Genomic DNA, 24447 nt, shown 5'->3' with positions numbered 1-24447 from the left:
AGAATGCATATGGGGAATGAATCTTCTAAATGACAGTTTTCAAGACATTCTCTACTCCCTAATTATCTTCTGCTTGCCACTCGTTACTTCTTTGCCAAGTCACTTAGAATATCTTAATTGGAAGGTTTCAAAGCTAACAGTTGAAAAAAGTAGGAAAGATAAAATGTTAATCACAGGAATTTTGATTAGACACATGAAAAAAACATAATTATAACTCCTGCTCATAGTGCATAGTGCTAATTGTGCCCGTGTGGCATCTTCAGTCGTTCTCCGTGCTATGTTTGCTACAAGCCATTAGTGTCAAGCTAATCCAACTCACACTGGGGATGGAGCCTGCACCCTGGGCATGTGCCTGACTGGGAATCGAACCGTGACCTCCTGGTTCCTAGGTCGATGTTCAACCACTGAGCCACCGCGGCTGGGCCCGTTTCCCTTTATGTTATGGCTGAATGTTCCACATCGACACTCCAGGAGAAGCCGTTAAATCAACTCCAGCACAGCAGCCGCTGCGTTAGGGGATTCTTGCCTGGAGCCTGAAGGGTTTTCTCCGGCGTCAGTGAGCTCCGTGAGGCCACAGACCACGTCCACCTGACCCACACCCGGGCCCCAGAGCGGCGCGGCACCGACAACTGTTTACTAGATAACGGAATCGGGGAGACGGAGACCACCCGCTCGTAAGTAAGACAGGCACCCAACGTGCACCTGGTCAGTGACAGCCTCCCCGAAGGAGAAAACAAAGCAACGTGGTGATGCAAGAAATAGTCTGGAGGAGAAGGTTACGAAAGTGCTGTCTTTTTCCCGACACTATTTGAAGTTTACATTCCTTACAGGCCTTTGTCCACCGGCAAACATTTGGAAGTTCTCAGGCTATTTTAAGATCAATAAGTACAGTGGGGCCTTGACTTACGAGTGTCCCGACTAATGAGTTTTCTGAGATACCAGCTGTCTCTTGGCCGATTTTTTGCATTGAGTCGATAGAGTAATTTGAGCTAACGAGCCCCCTAAGGAGCTCAGTCTCGGAACGAATTAAACTCATAAGTCAAGGCCCCACTGTAGTCAAGTTCTGTCAAAACTTGGAGCGGCAGATTGACAAGTGTTTGGCTGACAAAGAGACAACGCAATCTCTGGTTCCTTTATTTCAGACATAATTGTGGTTCAAGTCACAAGGCTCACGGTGTGTGAAAGAACACAAGGAACCCTCCACGGAGAGCGGAGTCACGTAATACGTCCCCCATCCAGCACACGCTGCCAATCATCACGTGTGCCCCCGCCAGCTTCACAGTCTGCACATGAACTCCACGTGACCATGTGATCGAGGGTCACAGCACAGGGCAGGGAGCAGGCGCGGCATGGACAGGCTTTCCAATGTCCCTCTCGCTTTCTTAGCTAAGCAAGCGCTCTCCTTTCCCACAGCGGGAACGAGTCCAACTACTGCCAAATACCAAGTCGGACAGGACACAAGCAGAGGCGCATGGCAAAGCGCACACGCACATGCACACGCACACGCACACACACGCACACACACACACACAAAAAAATGCATTTCCCATGATTTCCCTATTCTTAGTTCTGAGAACACATGTGCTAGGCCATAACGCAGGTATCACCTCCATTTTTTCATTTATCCTTTCGTCTCTCCCTCTTCTCCTTTACTTTTCTGTGTTTCACATATTTTAAATCATTTTATTTTAAACTATAGATGACATTTCATGTGAGGGAGGGAGCAGTCAGGTTAGAATAGTGTTAGAGCCAGTCAGACATTATACCCAATGGATTTATTAACAGTGGAAATGTAAGAGATGATGCGAATGACCAAAGTGGTAGCAACATAAAACGCTTTCCCCCCCAAATTAACAAGTCTCTTTCACTTCCCATCAGCCTTTCCTCAAATGTCACCCATCAGTGAAAAATCCCTGAGCACTCTGCAGACAGTATCACCCTCCCTCCCCTGGGATTATATGTACACACGGGGGGGGGGGGGCTATATATATATATATATATATATATATATATATATATATAGTTTTTATTCATGGGGTTTTCTATTTTTTTACATTAAGCAAGAAATCAAATAAATATCACACCTATAAAACAAATTTTCTCCAAATTGAGTCACATTGTTCAATTGCTTTTGTAACTATTTTCGCATAGGGTTAATTTGTGATAAATGTAATGCATTTAATTAACATTTTTATAGCTACATTCTATTGTATCATAAGTATATGCCATAAATTATTTAACCAAACACTTACTTGCAGCATGTATATGTTTGTTGGCATTTCTTTACTGTACCCAATCTTTCAATAATCATTCCTCTACTTACAATTTGCATATTTGTTCCATTATTTTTATAACTTAAACTGGTAAATATTGCTCTAATGAAACTGCATATGGTAAAGCTTTATTGGTTCATAGTCTAATTTAGAAAGTCAGTACTGATTTCCATGTCTACCAGCAATGGCCCTGTTCCTTACCTCATCTATCAGTATTGTCACCTCGCGGACTGCATGATCCACTATTTTTAATGTATATGTATATGTATATGTATATGTATATGTATATGTATATGTATATATTTATTGTTGACATCATTAGATGTCTCCAATCTCCCCTCTTCATCCCCTTCTGCCCAGCCCCTACACACGCCCCAGGCCTTCACCACCCTATGTCTGTGTCCATGGGCTATGCATGTAAGTGCATGGTCACTAATTGAATGTCAGTGACAAAGTTGGCCATTAGTATTGCCCAAGCCATTTATTATTGTCAGTTTTGTGGAAACGAGCTTACGTATGTTGCCTCAGAACATCCCACAAAATTCCTTTTTTCATCTTTGCCAATCTGGTCATGGAAAACGATATGTCTTTAATTTTTTCCTTCAACAACTAACAAGTGAGAACATGTTTCTATATGTTTATTCCTATTTGCATTTCTGCCTCGGATTACTGTTGTAATGAGATATTTATTTTCTGTTTCACTTGAGATTTGTCTTGAATAATAAGGATATTGAGCCGCCGGATATCTTGAAATGCTTTTTCATGTTCTGCTGCTTTTCGTCTGATTTATAGCAGTTGGTGTGAAGGTGACCTCCCCCAGGACGTCGGCTTTAAGAGCACAGAGAGCACAAGCTGAGGGCAGGGGTGAGGGCGCAGGCGGGGGACAGTTCGCCCCGGTCCCAGCCTTTCCTAACGCACCCCCACTCTGTGGTCCGCGAGGAGACATCAGTCCGGCTTCACTCCAGCGTCTGGTTGCTCTTCCGAGAAAACTGGTGAGTTCTCCTTGTGTTGAAACTGTATAACGTAAATATTTCATAACTTAAAAAAACACACACAACACTCTTTGAGTGGCCAGCACAATAGGTGTGCCGCTGGCTGCGTGCCTGCCAGGCCTGACCATGGATGGGGTGCATCTTGAAGATCTTGCTCAGGACGGAACGCCTCACCCAGGATCTACACTCACATCTGCTTGTGCTTCTACCTCAGCACTGACGGTTCCAGCTCATCTCATAACTTTTGGCAAGTGATGTGTGGTAGGTACCCAACCTATTTTTTTTCAGAGGTTAGCGAAATATATCATTTCTTTCATTCTTTCTAATGCTTTGAAATGGCCCACTTTTAAATCCCCAAATTGGTAAAATTGTTGGTATATTGACTCTTTTATTCACTGGATATATTTGTATATTTCTGAATGAATAAACCCACTGTAATATTAGAGTATAATGTTCAACTTATTATTCACCATTTTCAACAACTTTATGACTAGTGCATAACTTACTAGTTAAAATAGGCTAACAATCACCTCAATAAATTATTTCCAAGATTTGTGACACGTGGAAATATCAAATACAACTAAAAGCTTCTCAGTTCTCTGGTAATCATCAGTGGAGAATAATCATATACATGAAAGGTGGTCTATTCTAAAAATAAGAGCAACGAATGCTTCAGTGAAACATTATTTTCCGAAATTAGGTGGGAAATGTAAATTATAGCCACTTTTCCCTCCCAGTAGGGTGGCTACAGTCTCCTCCTAAAAACACTTGTTGAATCGCTATTAACAACTGATACGATAATTACTGCTCCCGGTTAGGAGCGCTCACAATGTGTTACCCACCGTGGCAAGACTGACCGCGGCACCCCATTTCACTCCCAGGGAGTGTCAAGGGTTAGGTGGGTTATTATCATCATTTTCATGCAGAATGTGACTTTGGGAAATTGCCCAGATGGTTGGTGGCTGAGCCGCAATGAGACCTTGGACTATGTGCTTTCTCTCCGGCTACAGCGAGCCCTCTCTTCCTCACATTTTTGCCATCTGCATCTTGGACACAGAGGATGGAGTAGAGTCCAGGATGGCTTTCCACGAAACCTAAGGCTGCTCCATCACTACACGTTAGCAGTTGGGTCTTTCTGAGATTAACCCATTCCTAGAAACGCTGGGGCGGCTGCTTTCCACTGAGCTGTGCTTAGCGCGACGCTGGTCCATGGTCAGAGCCGCTGCCTTTAGTAAAAAGTCAAAGAACAGTCATTCATGGTATTTCTTGCTCTTCCCTCCAGGAGCCTCAGGACTGACAGAGCACAAAGGCAAAGAAACAGAGGCAATATCTGGTGTCTGGCATCTAGAAACATACCTGTGAGTCTGTGGCAAGGGGATATTTAAAGAGAAAGATATTATTGCAAAAGAAAAAATTAAATTCCTTAAGTTCCCCTTAATATCAACAGGCGGTCACAATGGACTGAAACCCCTCTGATCAGGAGACCTCCCTGGGTGCCATGAGAGCACATCAGACATCCCTTCTGGCCCCAAGCGTTTGTGGCCTTAGAATCCAAGACAGAGATAAGGAGGTAAAATGCCAGGCCCCAGCTTTTCTCCCCTTGAGCTACGACCTCCTGAGAAGTTTAGAAATGTCCGTGCAAGTAAGAGACAACCTCCGAAGGTTGAAGTGTGCTGGCCTGACATAACCCAGAGAGGACTCAGGCCTCTAGAAGTCATCAAGGCATAACAGCTCATGTGTTAGGAGCGAGAGTATAGCCGGCACTGTTCTAGGTGCCGATAGATATCAGCACCCTGTAAGTATAAGCAGCATTATCCTCTTCCTATGTAATTAAAGCCGAATATGCTAAGTGTCCAGTTGGCCACTCAACCAATCAAAGCATAATATGCTAATGATATGCTGAGGCCGCTCAACTGCTCCCTATGACATGCACTGACCACCAGGGGGCAGACAGTCAGTTGGCCAACCAGTTGCTATGATGAGCACTGACCACCAGGGGGCAGACAGTTGACCAGTCGACCAGTTGCTATGGCATGCACTGACCACCAGGGGACAGACGCTCCAACCAGCAGGTTAGCTTGCTGCTGGGGTCTGGATGATTGGGACTGAGTGAGATGGCTGGACACGCCCTGGAGCCCTCCTACAGTCCCTCCCCAGGTGGCCAACCTCCCACGTCCCTCCTCAGCCCTGATCGTCCACCGGTGGGGTCCCTCGGCCTGGCCTGCACCCTTTCACAATCTGGGACCCCTTAGGGGATGTCAGAGAGCTGGTTTTGGTGGAATGACCAGTCGCTATGATGCGCACTGACCACCAGGGGGCAGACGGTCAACACAAAAGCTGCCTCCTAGTGGTCAGTGCGCTCCTACAGAGGGAGCACCGCTCAGCCAGAAGCTGGGCTCATGGCTGGCGAGCGCAGTGGTGGTGGGAGCCTCTCCTGCCTTCGCGACAGCGCTAAGAATGTCCAATTGATGGCTGGGGAGCGAGCCTAATCCATCAGTTGAACATCCCCCGAGGGCTCCTGGACTACGAGAGGGCACAGGCCGGACTGAGGGACCCTCCCCCTGAGTGCACCAATTTCATGCACTGGGCTTCTAGTTTTACAAATAAAGAATCAGGTGCACAGTGACAGAACACATTGAATCACCCTGGAGCTGAGACTTGGGAAACAGGATGACACCTCTTTCTACTCTTCCTAGAGCTTTGAAAATGGCAGGATGACTTTTCTCCGTGGGAGAAGTTTAGAATCGCTGTGAAGTTGTCTTTTCCAATGCAGCCTGCTCTCACCAGCTCGCCCGCCAGCACTGCTGCCCCTGCCCCCCCTCAGCCCAGGGCAAGAGGCCTGTAGCAGGGAGTGACCTGCTCACGTGGCTAGAATCCTAAATCCTACATCTGTTTGGAGAGGGATTTTGTCAGTTCTGGGCACTAACGCATGGGTTTGGAAGTAATCTGTATTTTATTTAACTATTGACCACGAATTAAAACTAAAAATTAAAAACAAGTTTTTTCATTGTTGTTGGCAACTTCCTTGGAAGCCTCTTTAGCTAGGACAACTTGACTGGCCATTGGCCACTTCTTTTTTAGGTTATTTTCAGAATTATTTTTACAAATGGGAAAAAGAGCAAGACATTTCAGTGTGAAGCCAAAACTGTCAAAACACACTTCAGTTCCAAGGTTTTGGGAAAGTTGCAATCTTTCTCCTAAAACTTTTACTCTTACGCCTGGTTTCCATAATATTTACAATGAAAACAAAAACTTTTCCATTCTGAATCATAAGCACAAACCCATGTTCCTCCCCTGGAGATACCCCTTCAGAAACTTTCTCATTCGCCTATAAAACCCTCAAACCCTAACGTGCTGCTGTTGGAAAGCTTTGGCCTGTGTGGTATTATATTTATAAAACAGTGTGTGAGTGCTGAGAACAAAAATATTTTTATTAAAAAGTCAGATCCCTTGCCATAGGATCACACTGTTTGTTTGTTTAAACTATGGTGACTGATTTTTTTCCCTATGAAATCATGCCCCTGTGGTACTATCATGTGTGATAGCGATGTCTTTGTCATACTGGTACCTATGTGATTCTGTCCACCAGGGAGGTGCCCTCTTAAAGGGCCACATAGCATCTCACTCGCCCCCACTCACCCTGGGCTCTGCCGGACGATGAGTGACATAAGCCGGTCAGAGCAAGAGGTGCCTGTGGTTCACTTATGTGTGGAATCTAATGAGTAAAGGAACAGATCAAACAGAAACAGATTCATCTTTACGAGAACAGACTGACAGCCGTCCGGAGGGTGGAGACTGCGGGCTGCGTGAGACAGGCGAGGTGGTTAAGTGAAAACCACTCATGACACAGACAACAGTGTGAGGACCAGAGTCCCAGGAAGGTGGGGGAGGGAGATGGGGGGGAGGGGGATGAATGGTGACGGAAGGAGACCTGATGTTGGGTGGTGAACACACCACACAATACACGGATGACCCATTATAGAATTGTCCACTCGGAAGCTAATAATTTTATTAACCAATGTCACCCCAACACCTTCAATACAATTTTTTTAAGAAGAATTAGCCATTGGCTTTCATGGTAGAAGATGGAAAGGATTTGACTAGTGGAGGAAGAGAGAGGAGAGAACGAGGTCGTTCTAGGGAGTGAGAGCCATTTGTGAGCAGATGAGGGACGGAGAGCGTGGGGCTGGAGACAATGCAAAGCCTGGAGGATGTGTAGGCCCAAACGCCATGGCCTGAAAGGTGGTCAGAATCAGATCACGGCGAAATCGTAGCTGCTGGGGAAGCAGGATTCCGTCACAGTGTGGGGCCACCAAAGAATGCTAATGCAGAATGAGGTTTTTAGAGACGTGACTTGTTTTCACTATCCACTCGTATGCAGACATTTTCTTGGTAATGGGACTCAGCATGGACTCTATCCTCCAGGGGCTGCCCGCGGAGGAGGAAGTCCCCTTTCTCCAGAGGGGGTAGCACCCTGGGGTAAGCAGGTAGACTAGTCCTGCCCAGGGTCTCCACAAACCTTTGGACAACGAGAGCCCGGATCCTGTCACTCTTCTCAGCTTTAAAAAGAACATCCCCGCAGAGAAGGCTGTGCACCTACAACCATGGACTCCTTCAGACCAGGGCCTCCTAGGATCGCAGAAATCCATGCTCAGTGCCCATCGGAGTGTCCGATAGGAAGCTTTGCTCACTCCCCCCAGACTCCATGACAAAGTTCTGGCATTTCAATCCTCCATGTAGATTTACTCAGACAGTTTGCATATTGATAATACTTTTCTTTGCTCCAATTTATCTTTACTTATATTAAGTGAGCATTCAAAGCCTAATATGCTAAGTGTCCTGTCATCCAGTCGTTTGTTCAACTAATCAAAGTGTAATATGCTAATGATATCCACAGCCACTCAACTGCTCACTATGACGTGCACTGACCACCAGGAGGCAGATACTCAATGCAGGAGCTGCCCCCTGGTGGTCAGTGCACTCCCACAGGGGTAGTGCTGCTCAGCCAGAAGCCAGACTCACTTTTAATGAGCATAGCGGTGGTGGCGGGAGTCTCTCCTGCCTCCACAGCAGCACTAAGGATGTCAGACTGACCTGAGCGGGCTTGAGCTGTCTGTCAGACATCTCCCAAGGGCTCCTGGACTGCAAGAGGGCACAGACTGGGCTTAGCCCCTCCGCCCCCCCCCCCCCAGTGCATGAATTTTGTGCACTGGGCCTCCAGTAAATGTATAACAAGATTCATAATTCTTTTCTCCTATCCAGCATTTGACTGATGTGTAAGCATGCACCATGGCCTGCCTTTCCTATTAGTTACTGACCCATCTTTTCCTCCTTCACAAACACAATCAGATCCAGAGATTCTAGGTGGTAACAGGAAAAGTCTCACATGCCTTTATGTAAACCAACAACTAACCCACTGCCTTTCTCAACCCCCCTTTGCACAATGTGTGTTTAATATCTCCTCTGCCCACTCTCTCCTGGAACGGCATGTGACCCCACTCCACCTTTCCTGTCTCACACAGCACTCCTTGGGATGGCTTCCAGATTATTTCCTTTTCCGTAACCATTGAAACTTCTGCTTTTAAAGCCAGTCCTTCATTTACTAAGATGAGTCCACAGCTGGCCTCACAGAGAACCCCAGCATGCACCGGTGCAAGCAGCCATTAAGTGGGGATCTATGGTTTAATCTGAGAATACAGGAAAGAGCTTGGGGGTGTTATCTGCTCGAAAGTTCCTCTGTGATTCCTGGGAAGAGACCAAACATCCACCTCTCTTTGTGCTTTGGTTCTTCATTAGTATAACGATGGGTTTGAGCACACGGCCTGGACTTGCTCTGAAGTCATGTAGTTCATGATAGAGCTGTGCCCCAGTGCACACAGGGGACACTTGGCACCTTTGCACACGTCTTTGCTTAACGGGCAGGCATTTCCCAGAGGCCACCCGTCCCCTCGCATTCAGATCAGCCTGGTGGCAGCTGGCTCGCTTGTGGCTGAGGGATGTGCACACCCACGCCACCTCCCCGAGCGCGAGATTTCATCTCAAATTTCAAAAAACCAGACACGTTTCTGCAGCTGGAGCTACAGGGACATCACTGAATATCAGAAGCTGTGACTACTCAGTAGGCAGATATCAAGGGCCTACTGACCAATGTGTAGAAAATATGCTCCCCTACATTTCCTCCGTTTCATGTTTTAATGGCTTTGTTAGTCACATTTTGTTTGCTCTTATAGCCATAGTTGTCTAAATATCTCAATATTTATAGTATTTATCACACAATGGAAAATCACTAAGTATCGTAGCAACATTTTCTCAAATATTAATAACGTTAATTTAGAATAATGATATTTAGAAATAATATTGATGTTTAATAATGTCCTAAAACATTGGGAAAAAAAGATTTCTGCAAATACTTAAAAATCCCAGATGAACGTAAAAAATGTGATTTCTCTTTAGAGTTGGAAAAGTAGTTTGCTAAGATTTGCTAGAAGGGGGCCAAGAGGGCAAGAGGCGGGGGGACATCTGTAATACTTTCAACAATAAGATAAATTAAAAATAAAAGATTTGCTCGAACAGTTTAAGACCGGCAAGTCAAACACAGAATTATCTGTGTCCAATGCAAGCATTTCTTGTGAAATGCAGAACATAGATTTAGTATTTGTGCATCAATTGGATAAAACTGTGGACCTACTTTGCTATCATGAAACCATATTCCAGATAAAAAATGCTTATGCATTATAACCCTGCAGAAAAGTCTATCTACATTATGTATAAAATTATTTCCCATCTAATGCACAAGCAGTAGATTAAGGAAAAACAGAACAGGTAATTTAATGTGTTTATGCGTTAGCCAGTGACTCTTCGGTTTAGTCTGGGAAGGGAACCGCAGCGCCACAGAATTGAAGTGTGACATGCCTCCGCCCAAGCTGCCTGGTGCGACTAGCCCCCAGGCTGGGTAGCTGGGGCTGTGAGTACTTCCCCTGCAGGGCCAGCGCAGCTACCCTTTCTCTCTGTGACCAGGAACTGCCCGCATCTACATGGAACACCACAGGCCCAGCCTCTGCTGCGTTGCTGGGGTTTCTTAGACTCTTCTGTTCCCATGGCCACAGGGGTACCACATGAATGGTCCTGAGGGAAGATGAGAGGAGGGGTAAGGGGTTTTCCCATTTTCCTCTCTGCATATCTGTGTGGTTTAAGCTGTATTTTATTAGCATATAGTACGTTACCTGCATAGAAAACTCCTTAACATGTTGAGGAATACATTTGAGGCCTAGAGGGCAGTGCACACAAACTCAGAGGAGTTCAAACTATGAAGTCTCTGCCAGGAAGAACAACAGTTCTGGAATCGTCAGGGGATACGTTTCAAAGGGGCATCCTGTTAAAAGACGGGGCTGGATGAGAACCCAGTCCCAGAGACGCTTGCTGAGTGGCTGAGGCTCTGACTATAGGCGAAGGAGAGCAATTTGGGGATCCTAGGAAAAGGGAAGAGAGTGTATGATTGGGTAAAGCAGATAACCACTGGGAGCTGTCAGAGAAGATGATGGAACGGGGCATGCTTAGGGGGTGAGGAACGCAGACACACAGGTGACTGACACAGTCCAGGTGAGTCATCACTAGGGTCTGACAATGGCCGTGAGAGTCAGCAGAGGAGATGGAAACCACATTGAGTGTATTTTTGATGACGGCATGTCACCAATGGCATGGTAAGCGGGTTGTCAGATGTCCGTCTAAAGCGAAAAGTGAAGTTCAAGACTAGAATAAAGATAGAATCACGTTCTGGCCCACAGGGAGTCATCCCAGCCATTTGCAGAGTCAATGGGGTCCCCCTGAGAGAGCAGAGAGGAGGAGGAACCGTGGGACCTGGGCCAATGAGTGGCGCTTCGCTGAGGAAACGGGACCCTCAACCTGGAACAGTGAGAGCGCAGAGAGGAACGGAAGTCACACAACCAACAAGGACTCCACTGTATACAAAATGACATCCCAGCAGTCATTTGAACATTAACCAGTATGCAAGCATTTCTGTTAGGCAGCTAGAGTATTGGCCACATTACATATCATGATTTCACGTTTTTGTGACCACCATCTAAATGGAACGATTTAATTACTAATTAAAACCTTGACATTTACCTTAGTACATTTCCCCCAGGAACCCACATTTTAACAAAATCGATGGGTAAAGGGAATGTCAATTATGAGATGACTACACACATTTTGTTTGAACGGGTGCATGTGATCTGGTTCCTGCCAAAATACATGCGAATAAGCAAGCATTTGGATTCTCTATCGGTTCATCCGAAAGGTCAACTCTCCCTGAGGGGGAGGCTGAGACGAAACAGGACCAAGGAATTCAATTTCATCGGGTCAGCCTGCGGGGGACACCAGGCCTGGCGATGTGCGTGGCTGGACAGCTGGGCCACCAGAGGACTTGGACTTCCTTGTTTAGGGTCGAGCTGCTTGGGAACATATTGCTCCCCTTTGGAAACTGCACCTGAGTGCCAGGGGCCCTTTACCATAGGGCAGTGGTCGGCAAACTGTGGCTTGCGAGCCACATGCAGCTCTTTGGCCCCTTGAGTGTGGCTCTTCCACAAAATGCCGACTTCTGCACATGGGCCACGAAGTTTCAATCACACTGTACGTGTGCGCCCGCATGTGGTATTCTGTGGAAGAGCCACACTCAAGGGGCTAAAGAACTGCATGTGGCTCACGAGCCGCAGTTTGCTGACCACTGCCATAGGGCATTGCCCACTTGCTTCAAGGCAGCTTTTTTCCATGCACACACACATGACAGACCTGTCCACCCTCAAGGCCTTGGTCTCCATGGGGGGTCTACACCATTCAATCCCTTCAATTAAAAATGGCTGCAGCCACTCTAGCCAGTTTGGCTCAGTGGATAGAGCATCGGCCTGAGGACTAAGTGGTCCTGTGTTTGATTCCAGTCAAGGGCACATGCCCAGGTTGCGGGCTCGATCCCCAGTGGGGGGCTTCCGCCAATCAATGATTCCCTCTCATCATTGATGTTTCTATCTCTCTCTCCCTTTCCCTTCCTCTCTGAAATCAGTAAGAATATGTTTTTAAAAAATGGCAGCACCTATGAACTCTGTTTCATACATTTGCAAGATACTCCCGCTCGTCAGCTGCTCTCATTGCTCAGGAGCCAGAAGCTGATGCAAAGGTGGGTGGGCTCCCTGTGAGTGGGCAGGGCTTACGGAGAGCGGTGAGGAACTGACACTGAAAACTGCCTTCAATTGGACTAATCTGTAGATATAAACTATATATATAAAAGCCAAGTGGCCAGGACGCAGGAACAACCAGAACGACCAGTCGCTGTGACGTGCACTCTGGCAGCCAATCAGTCCGATCAGGGCCCTGATCAGCACCCCCCAACCACCCGCAGCCCCTCCCCCGGCCAGACCCCACCCGTGCATGAATTTGTGCACTGGGCCTCTAGTTGAATAATACATATGGGGCGTTTTGTTACTTGAAGAGAAAGGATCTGATTTTTTTACTGGAGGCTATTCATTTGGAGGAGTACGTTTGGATAACAGTTAAAGACACACAGACGAGGACCAATATTTGAAATTCTCACTGAGGAGTAACCTGCTCACTGGCCCTTGCTCAGGTAACATCCCTACACCTGTCAAAGGGAGGCCATGAAGTTCTGGAATCCATGATTATGTATAAGCACTTACAGCTCCTTCCCAAATAAGTCAGTTTCCATGGAAACAGGAATTATCTGTTGAAGTCTGACCTTTCCTGTGCATGCGTTAGTTTTGACAGCTCTTTCCTAGGCATGCGTTAGTTTTGACAGCTCCGTGAACACTGTTGTAGAAAGCACAAACAACCCAAGGCACCTTAAAAAAGATATGCAGAGTAGAAAGTCACTGAAAATGCTGAGCTTTACAAATGCAGTTTAATTGTACTTTAGTTTTCATTTTTTTAAGATCACGTGAGTTTTATTTTGAGCCAATACTGCCTGCAATGTTTGAAAGTAAGAGCTAAAACAAGGTGGAGAAATATTTGTATTATTATTACTACAAAGCACTGTAAATTCTGCTACATGAGCAAATATTACAAGGAAAATGAATGTTTATGGAAGAAAGTATCTCAGAGCATACAATGGATATTCTCTACTAAGTTAAATGCATAAGCAAACATAGGCAGTGGACTCACACATATTATATTACCATAAGAATCTAATTATTAAACCCCGGAGAGTACATATCATTGTCCTATTTTTCAGTGGCAAAAGGATCCAGGATGCTCAGAGACTTCCCAATGTCACACATCAAGTGTTTCAATACAGGGTGTATGCCCTGCGGACTCTAACGCACAAGTCTTTTCATATCAACCTTTATAATTATGAACAAATGGAGTAATACCAAGTGGTAGACAAATTTTAAGTAAAATATCGAGACATCCTCTAACTTTGCTTAATTATTATAAATTTGATGAATTATTGCTGTATGTCTATCTTCTTTTGCACCTGAAAAGATTACTTTTAAAGTGTTTTTTATTAGTTTAAATACTTGTGAAAAAATGACTATAGCTTTGGCATTGTGGTAGTAAATGAGAGAAGATGATTTATGGAACTCTGATAGATTCGAATTTTACAACAGAGAATCGCAGAAAGCAGATGATATAATCATGGCAATTGTCCTTAGAGCTTCGTATTCAAAAAATAAACCTCATCATTAAGTGTAGCTGAGGACAGACCATAAAGTTATTTTAGAAAAAGATATTTAATTCTGTATTTACTAGTTTTACTTTCCAAAGTAAGTAAAATAGAAAATAGTAGCTTTTCCAACTTGAAGAAAAATGTTCCATGAAGAAAAAAAAAGCCAAAACAGCCATCAATCTGATGACCACCCCAAACACAGGGTGAAAGACTAAAATAAAATTCAGCAACGAATCAAGTGCGAAATAAATCACTTCCAATGCCAGTTCGACAGAATAACCTCAAAGAGTCTGAAGGACATGGCAATGTAACTTCACTGCTTTTAAGAAACAATTTTAATGTCATAAATGATATAAAATGTTAAAATATTATCTATTGTTTACTTCTTCATTTTAATAATTGAAAATCATTGAAGACTTTTATTCTTTCATATTTATGATAAAATTTAGAGACCACAAGGACGAATTCCTGCCTCCTTCCAAGTCTATTTTACATTCTTATACTTTCCCATTCTATGATGTAATATAATTATGTATTACTCTTCACAAAGCTAAATGTATAGAAAAGAAAATGGAGTTATGGGTTGAATTTCTGCAGTTTGGGAACATACTTTGATTTTTTTAATGGAATGAAAAAACATTTTTTTAAGCTTTAGCTTCTATGTTCCTCCTCTTAAATTTAATAACTTGGTCCTTGAAGGAAGTAGATTATATTGTTATAGTTTGGGGACACTGGCATCATAAAAAAGATACAAGTTAATGGGTTGTTTTAGTGTGGCCTTGGGTGACATGCAGGATAAGTCTAAGCTAAATAGAAAATTAATCTGTAGTTGAACTCAGACAAACTTATCCGAGCCTATTCTGATTCGGGAAAATGTGCAGTGGGCTGCAGGAAACAACTTCACCAAAATCCTATATAATAAAAGCCTAATATGCTAAGTGTCCTGTCATCCGTTCAACCAAAGCGTAATATGCTAATGATATGCTAAGGCTGCTCAACTGCTCGCTTTGATGTTCACTGACCACCATGGGGCAGACAGTCGACTGGAAAACCAGTCACTATGACACACACTGACCACCAGAGGGCAGATGCTCCAACTAGTAGGTTAGCTTGCTGCTGGGGTCCGACCGATCGGGACTGAGCGAGATGGGCTGGACACGCCCTGGAGCCCTCCTGCGGTCTCTCTCTGGCTGGCCAACCTCCCGTGTCCCTCCCCGGCCCCGATCGTGCACCGGTGGGGGCCCTCGGCCTGGCCTGCACCCTCTCACAATCCAGGAATCCTCTGGGGATGTTGGAGAGCCAGTTTTGGCTGCAGGCCAGGCTGAGGGACCCCACTGGTGCACAAATTTGTGCATCAGGCCTCTAGTATTTTAATAAGAAAGAATGGAAAGAAAGTTCCACTATAGCTCCCAGCATTCAGAGATTGTATTTAATACTCTTAAAACTGTTCTAGACAGGAGCCAGGACTCCTAGGAGCAGTGTCTGATTCCAGGACAGAGGCAAGGATGGAAGGTGAATATAAGACATTGTGTGTGTGTGTAGTTTGTGCATGTTGTGCTAAAAAGTAAAGAGATGCTCAAACAAGGATGCAGACATATCAAAGGAATGCAGGAGCCGAGCTGAGCAGCTCCACTGGCCGCAGGGGAAACACTGAGACTTGAGTCAGCGCAGGGAAGAGCGTGTGTGCAGTGTGAGGAGTGGGGGGCTTTGGGGGTGCCCCCTGGAGCAGCGGCCAGTGCTGTCTGCGGGGAACTCCTTATTCTGAATGAGCCACTCGGAGGTAACCTTCATTTCTCAAGGAAAATGTGTGTCTATCTTATGTCCAGCTTTAAAAATCTATAAATAGAGACAACTTCTAAGATGGAGGCATGAGGCAGCCCGAGAAGCTCTCTAATCAGCAATTTAACTACAAAAATTATGAAAAGCAAGAACGCAAAGAACCGGGAAATGTCCTGAGGGCTACGGCAGCTGTGGAACCATTCGTCCGCGTCACTTGTCCGGATCTCGGTGAGGAAAGCAAGAGCCCACGACCGGAGCCACCACCCACCTCCCGCTCCCTGCGTGCCCATCCCTGACTCCCTGTATGCCCATCCCCGGCCCATGGCACGGAGAGGCCTGCAGGGGGGCCAGTGGGATGGGGCAGCCAAGAGGAGGATGTCTCCCTCTTCCTCACATCCTACTGTGCTCTGGTTTCAAACTGGGGGGAGGAAAGGGGGGGAGCAGGGAGCCCACAATACGCCTCACCCCACCCCTCGCCGCAAACTGTAGAAACTCTACTCCAGTGAATGCATGTCAGAGGCCCCGGCACCCCAGTTCCAGGCAGCCCTACTCAGTGCAGGAGCCTCAGGGCAGGACATGGGGAGACTGGGAAGCAGCCCTACTCAGTGCAGGAGACGCAGGGCAGGACTATCACTCATCCTCTAAAGGAGCTAGAACAGTGTAAGCGGATGCACTAGAACTGCCCTTGCTATAAAAAATGCACGGTCACATTTCGGGGAAATCCTCTTAGGAGACGGTGTTTCTCACCAGCCCTGCTCATGTCAAAAACAGCAAGAACAGCAAATGCCAGCCCTCCAGACAGTTCTAACAACAAACTAATAAACAGCCCAGAATTCTGACCAGTGTCTAGTTCTCACCTTAACGAGTAACTTAAGTCCCTCAAATGCCAAGTTTCTGTGTTGGGAATGACTAACGGCTACTAAGATGCAGTTCTCATGAAGTTTACCAAACTCACTTTCTAGATTGTGTGCAACTGTAGGCCGAGTAGAACGTCCATGTTTGGAAGGAAATGAACACGCTGCCTAGCTTACAGCACCATCCCTGAGCTGCTCCCATGACATATTTGCAGCTTCACTTGGAAGTGCTCACAGCTTCTAGGGAGGGAGGGGAGGAGACTTCCCGGGGTGGGGGTGGGGGGGCGGGATGGGTGTGTCCTTGTCTCCATTCTGGAAATAACTTACTGCCACTGTGAACTCTCACTAAGGAAGAGAATAAAGCCCCAGCCGGTTTGGCTCGATGGGTAGAGCGTCGGCCTGTGAACTGAAGGGTCCCAGGTTCGATTCCAGTCAAGAACACATGGCCAGGTTGCGGGCTCGATCTCCAGTGGGGGGCGTGCGGGAGGCAGCCGATCAGTGATTCTCTCTCATCATTGATGTTTCTAACTCTCTCTCCCTCTTCCTTCCTCTCTAAAATCAATAAATATATATATATATTTTTAAAAAGGAAGAGAATAAAAATATGTGGTGTTTTAAAGAAAAGGGATTTTCACCTCAAAAGCTTCAGCCCGTGTCCGGGTTCAGCCCTCAGAAGCTGCTTCATCTTTGGGCACTTTGATCTCTTTAAATCCCATTTCCCACGTGTGGAACGTGAACAATGAGATGTGCAGCCTATTGAGAAAGTAAAAAGAGCAACTCCTCACTCGGCCTCCTGCAGACCTGGACCTGGCTGCATGGAGCCGGGCGCCTGGTGAGGCTGGAAGAAACAGTGAGCAGGAAAGCTGTGAATTGCTCGAGGCGCATTGCCCATCACAGCGAGACTTGCACAGGCATTTCTCTCTCAATAGGGAAAAGCTGTGCAACAAAGCTGGTTCTTTGAAAAGATCAACGATCCAGCCACATTAGCCAAGACAAAAGGGAGGAAACACTGAAGTTAGTGACATCAAAATCAGAGAGAGAGGAAGAGAGCAAACTCTCCGGAGTCTCCTATAAGGTTCCTAACCCCACTGGGTCATTGCTGATCTCATAACTTCAAAGAATAATAATGTTCTAGGAATAACCCTATAGCCATGGATTTGATGATTTAGCTGAAATGGACCAACTCCTTGTAAGGCCCAAATGACAAACACGCGTCCTAGAAGGAGAGAATCAGCATTATCTGTATCTATGAGAGACATGATTTCATTCATGACTTCCAGAAAGGACGACGCCAGGCCTGAAGGACCAAACACCCAAGGAGAAAGGACCCCATTTCTCTAGGCCAGAACTCGGGTGGGTCAGGTATCCGGGCCGAGTTATGTACTGAAGTAAAATAAGACAGACGTGAGCAGAGGCAGCCAGGAGGAGGGGTTTCTGGGGAAGCCACACATAAGCATGTTTTGATGAAATTTTGGTTTCTCCACACTTTCCAATTGCACTTCATCCTTTTCAATTAATTTGGGCAAAAGAGAGGAAAACAAAGATGCTTGGTGAACAGGAAACAGCTACTAAGATAGACGTCATCTTTTTAAAAATATATTGTTATTGATTTCAGAGAGAGAGAGAGAGAGGGAGAGAGAGAGAGAGAAGCAACAATGATGAGAGAGAATCACTGATCAGCTGCTTCCTGCACGCCCCACACTGGGGATCGAGCCCACAACCCAGGCCTGTGCCCTGACCGGAAATCGAACCCTGACCTCCTGGTTCATAGGTTGACGCTCAGGCCCTGAGCCACACCAGCCGGGTGATAGATGTGATCTTATACCTGAAACCAGGTGAGGGTGCAAGATCAATGTAGAGCAGCGAGTCCCCACCTTCTCCACCTCAGGGCACACAGAACCGAATGACTGAAATTCTGCGGCACACCCCCCAAATCTTTTTTGCTGATCTGACAAAGAGAACAGGGTCAATTTTGATTCATTCACATTGATGGCTATGATTGTGTTGGCAGATGTCATTTATAAATTTGACAATTTAAGGGAAAAGAGGTCAGTGTCCCTGACTAAATAGGCAGGTATCGCATGTTTAAACATTCTTGTGCCTCATCCGTTGAAAATGAATGGTATAGAGTTTAGGGGACAACGTGGAACTAGAGTTAGCAGTGAAAGGAAAGGGCAGGCCCAGGGTTAAACAAGAATCACTTTTGTCCATAAAACAATACAGACTAACATACCTAGTGGCAAAGAAATGAAATACCTCCAACCTTTCCTCGAATGTCCAAAAAAATTATATCGACCTATCTATCCACATATGAGTAAATGGGGCAACATGTCAGCAAATTGTAAACCGAATAAGGGCTTGTAGGAGTTCCTTGTATTATTCTTGCACCTGCTCGGTTGAAATTATATATTAAAAAAAATTAAAGTAATTAACATGAGCATTGTATATTTTCACAGTCTTGGGAGCACTATGATGAAAACAGCATCAGTTTTCAATAATTAAGTTCATATATTTTAAAAATAAGATTGGTTCATGAAACAGGGAACAAGATTGGGAAACTGTTAAAACGTAACTTAAATTTTATTCGCAAGGAAACCCCAATCAGAAGCTTGCATATTTTTTCAGTTCTACAATCATTTGCTTTTATTTCCTGTCTATACTGAACTAATATGTACATGTCGATAGGAAACAAGCGTCTTAATTTTTATTGTGTCTTTCATTGTTTCGTATTTACTTTCATTCTTCCTCTTTCATTTACCCACTCTGATTCCTTTTGATAATTTACTTCTTTACTATTCACTTCTTTATAATGCATCATCAGTGAGTGAAAATATATGTTTTAATGAACCATTGCATTTACTTTCTACAAGTTGGGGCTGAGGTCAGGTTCGTTTTCCACCCAATATCCTTGGCCTAGATACTCCAGCATTCCCATCAAAACTGTTGTCTGTTTCTAATCAAATATATTATATGTTCATATTGACATGTTTTATCAGATAGGTGAAACCCCCCATTAAAATATCAGACAATTTGATTGCAACCATCAATTGCTCGTCAAAACAAAGATGTTTGAGTACTTTTGATTATGTCTAGTGAATTTTAAAACCAATTTAGCTACTAAATATATAGTAAAGGCTTATAAAGCTTAAAAAATTTATATTTAAAAAACTAATATTTGAATAAGCATGTGTGATCATATTGCAAATAGAACATAATGTTTTATTTATAAACCATCTGTGTGGCAGCTGAAAAGGAAAACGATATTTGAGAGACCTAATGACTGTGGAATAGAACATCAGGCTCCAGACACTGTTCTGATCATGTGTACACACGTGTATCTGTGATTGGCCAACCAACGTGTGTAGCCACTTCTCTAAGACAAGATTTTTGAGATATCTCATTCAGTGACTGAATAAATCATTTTTCATTCATGTTCCTTATTCACCTTAGAATGAATCTGTTAGGCTGAAAAATATAGCTTTTGACTTCCATACTGAGGCAGAAAGTTAAAGACAAACCAACTAAGTCTGCCAGGAAGTCCCCATGTTGATCGGGTGCGTTCACATGTAAAAAGAGACTTGGTACTCATTTATAGTTCTTGTAAACAGTGGCTTCTATGACTCAGCCACATTACTAGAAACTTGGTCAGTATGGCCTCGCGCAAAAACTGAAACGCAGTGTAAGCAGCCTTCAGCAGCCAGCACATCATCTTCACCCTTGTATCCTGTAGGCACACTTGCCTAGAGACGCCATGAGGGTAAAACGTGTGGCCTTCAATTAAGTCATAATAATCACTTACTGAAGGGCATCTGTGGGAACAGCTTTCTTCACGTCAAAGCTCGCTGTGGAAAGCACGTCGCAGCGATGCTGAGTCTGAGCCAACGTGGTCGTTCACAGGGTCACTCAGCCGGAACGCGGGCACGGACCCTTTCCGTCACCTCACCAGGAGACGGACGGAACCATTCCCCAAGGACACGTCGGATTTTCCTTCTCGAGATAACTGACGGAGTGTGTCCACAATAAAAATTACAAACATACCAAACAGCTCCAAGTGAAAATTTTGGTATAAATTACCACATTATTTTACTGCTTTAAGTCATGCATGAGCTTAGATTTTTAAAAAATTGAGCCGAGACTTATATTAAGAGAGAATGTTCCCTATCTTTTTAATCTAAAGAATAAAAACAAAAGTAAACTTCTAAGTGTTTGGTCGTGTTCAGTATCATGAGTTTTAAGGAGAAAATAACTTGCTGGCCATCATGCGATGCAATGATAACCTGAGAATAACCCCTCGTGCCTGGGCAATCGGTCACTTGTTAAGTCGCAGCACACATTTCCCAGCTCTCGATCCTTCAGAGCTGCCGTACTAATCCCTCCTTTCTGCCTACCTCGCTGAGCCTATACGAGTCAGTGGCTTAAGGACACGTCACTTTTGCCACCATCCCGGTGCCCGCCAGGCAATGACGATGTGCATTCGAAGGCCTTGGACGGTTACTGTCTATGGTATTACCCCTGGCAGGCAGCTCAGGCTGTGATGATATTGTGTGTGTGTTTCTCTCTCCTTGTTCACTACCTGACTCTCTATAATACAAGACCAATGAGATGTTTTCTCTCTGGTTCATGGCTCTGTCTCTATAACTTAGTATAGTGACAGGTGTCCAATCAATAGTTACATAATAAGAGTAGTAGTAAAGCTCCCATGGTCCTCTGCTGCCTAAAGGTGAAATACAAATTCCTTAATATCAGCCTGGCCAGTGGCTCAGTGGATAGAGTGTCGGCCTGTGGACCGAAGGGTCCCAGGTTCCATCCTGGTCAAAGTCACGTGTCTCGGTTGCAGGCTCCTCCCCGGCCCAGGCCCTGGTTGGGGCTTGTGCAGGAGGCAACCAATCAAGGGGCTTCTCTCAGATTGATATTTCTCTCTGTCTTTCCCTCTCTCTTCCCCTCTCCCTAAAAATCAATGAGAAAAGATCCTACAGTGAGGATTAAAAGAAAAAAAATCTTTAATATCAAATAAAGCATTTTACAGACTACCTGTGACCTACCCCTGGGCCTGCCTGGGGTTACAACTCTTACTTCAAAAGGTCATTCAAGCAAACTGCTAGTGACCTGGTCCCAAGCCCCGTGCACTCCCACACTGGCAGGTCCTCGACCAGGGTTAGCCCCACTGGGAAGTCTTCCTAAACCACGTCAGATGTTTCACGTAATATTTAAAGTTCAAAGCCAAGTCTCGTATGCTTTTGAAGAATCCTGCATGTCTCACACAGGGTTCATCACTCTTCACCGTGTGAGCTGCTGACATATTTTATCTGTCTTTTTATGTCCAACTAGCATCTATTTCCACTTGCATATACTCCTGCTCCTTTCACTATGGGGTGAGCTCTGTGAGGTCAGAGACTACACCTTCTCATCCGCTGTATCCTGGACCCACCCCGACACCTAGTTATAGCATTATCATATTTCACTTGAAGGAAAACTTTAATTTCGTTAAGCAGCTTGTTTTCCAGACCCGGGCTACCATCATGCCATTCTTTTCATAGGAAACCCTTCCTAATCTAGCTGCCCTGACACAAGTTCCTGCATTGCAATCATATTTACTGGAACAGTGGTTCTGCCTTTTTCTTAGCGATGTCTCCAGTGCCTGGTACAATGTTGGAAGTCTCCTAGGTTCCCAGTGAGTATGAGCTGAATATTCCATAAGACCTTCCCAGGACACGTAAGATTTGTCACCTTCTCTTAATTTGAAGGTCACATGACCCATCTGTCTGCAGCGTGATATTTCCTGATTCCTCAGCGAGAAACGGAACCAGGCTACTTATATCCTTGACTTGTAGGTACTAAAACTCTTCCCTCCATTTGCCATCAGAAACTATGTTGGCAATAGACATGGGTATATGTGTTTATTAGAATCACAAATAACCAAACAGGAAATGTGTGTGAAGATGATGAGCCATTTAAACAAAAGTTGGAATATGAGGAAAGAATGGCATGACTGCTGGGAGCACTTCCTTCGGTGACGAGCTGACGTGAACCAATCAAAACAGCTTCCATCCTCTCTTCTCCTCAGACCCAGCATCGCTTCCAGGGAGCTCAGCTCTGCCCCTGGGTCCCGGCCCACACGGGCCTCCTTTAAGCGCAGGGAGATGAGCGGGCAGGGGCCCTGGGCCCTCACTCCTCCTGGGTGTAGGCAGACCTGGTATTTCCTTGGGATACATTTCTGACAAGGAAAGTTAACTTGCTTTCTTTTAGAGTCTCCTTTTTTAAAATTAATAAAACGTGAGCTAATAAGTTGTTCAATTTTTATCTCATGACTACTAACAATAACTAAGGGCGAGGGGGCTGATGAAAAAGTCCATAAGTATCGCCGTTTTCCTAATAACGGTGCTCCCTTTTGGGGGGAGCTTGGGATTTCCAATGGTTCCAAGAACAGCTCTTCGTCGCTCTCCTCCTTCACCTGGTGCCTCGTCCACTCCTGAGAAGGTGACCCAGCCAGTCCTGCTCATTTCACAGTGAATCCAGCCGGACGGGTGGGTGCCACGGGGCCCAAGGTCCCGATTCCGGTGACCCTGACTAGCCCCTTCCTCATGGTCACTGCAGATTTACACCGCTGCTCGACATGCAGTTTCTACACAGATGTTTCTGTTATGAGCTATTACTTCTGAATGGTCACGTGTTCACGTACAAGACTGAGTTTCACAGGATAGTCCCTGTGACAAAATACCTAGCCGATCCTGGGGACCATCAGGCCCCGACATGAAGGTGGGGTGAGGGGGGTGAGGGGCACTGACAGGAAGTAGATGTTGGATTCTGTCTACCTCCTCTGCACACGTTTGAGAAAACCTTTTAAATGGGATGTTTGCTTAAGACATTTTGTTTTGCTTAAGACAAAACGATGTGGAAAATATGTTTGGCCTCCTATTTTCTCAAAGGACAGATAATTTTCTACTTTCTACGATGCCTCTCCCATTTCTGTGAAGATAAACCCTTGTCCTGATTGAAATGCTCTCTCATAATAACGTTCTTCCGTAATTGCTTTACGATCCCAAGAGATGGTTTCTGCTTATTGAGATTTTGCAATCCACACGCAATGGCTAGTGCTCAGGCTTTGCCAATGCAGCCCCACACGCATTCCCGTCCTCCAATAAAATGTTTTCATGTCTTTTTCAACCTCACATGCAACCAGAGACTCTCTCCTTCCCCCTTTCTCCCCTTTCTAGTGCTCCGAGATAACTTCATCACTTAACCTTTTCTAGTTTCCAATCTAAAAAGTATGCAGGTGGGAGATTTGAAGTTGTAGATCAGATAGACATGTAGACGATCAGGTAAAAGCTCTTTTGGAAGAGTATAGAGCACGGCCCTGCTAGCTCCATGGGAGACGGTCGTAGCTGCTGATGTCACTTCCTGCTGTGACGGCGTCCATTGGAGCAGCTTCTGTACCTCGTTCGCTCTTTGGAGATAAAAATGCCAGCAGAGGAATGATCAGACTTTCTGCTTCAGGTGGAAGGAGAACTGTAGCCCTCATCTGGATGGAAGTTCTTATATAGAGCATGAGGGCACTGGTGTAAGACGTTTTCCAAGTACTATGTTACTAATGACTAGAGGCCCGGTGCACAAATTCATGCACGGGTGGGGTCCGGCCAGGCCGCCCTGATCGGGGCCAATCAGGCCAGGCTGACAGGGGGAGGGGCCGCAGGTGGTTGGCTGGCTGGCCCCACCTCCTGGTCAAACTCCCAGTAGAGGGGACAATTTACATATTAGGCTTTTTTATATAGGATAATATAGATAAGGGCTTGGGGAGTTATTTACAATGAAATAATCTACAGGGACTAAACACTTTCCTCTAATCATATCATGTTCAAATATGCTAATAATGCTCATAA

This window comes from Myotis daubentonii, chromosome 7 (genome assembly GCF_963259705.1).
Source record: "Myotis daubentonii chromosome 7, mMyoDau2.1, whole genome shotgun sequence".
Lineage (NCBI taxonomy): Eukaryota > Metazoa > Chordata > Mammalia > Chiroptera > Vespertilionidae > Myotis > Myotis daubentonii.
This window is presented reverse-complemented; position numbering follows the sequence as displayed.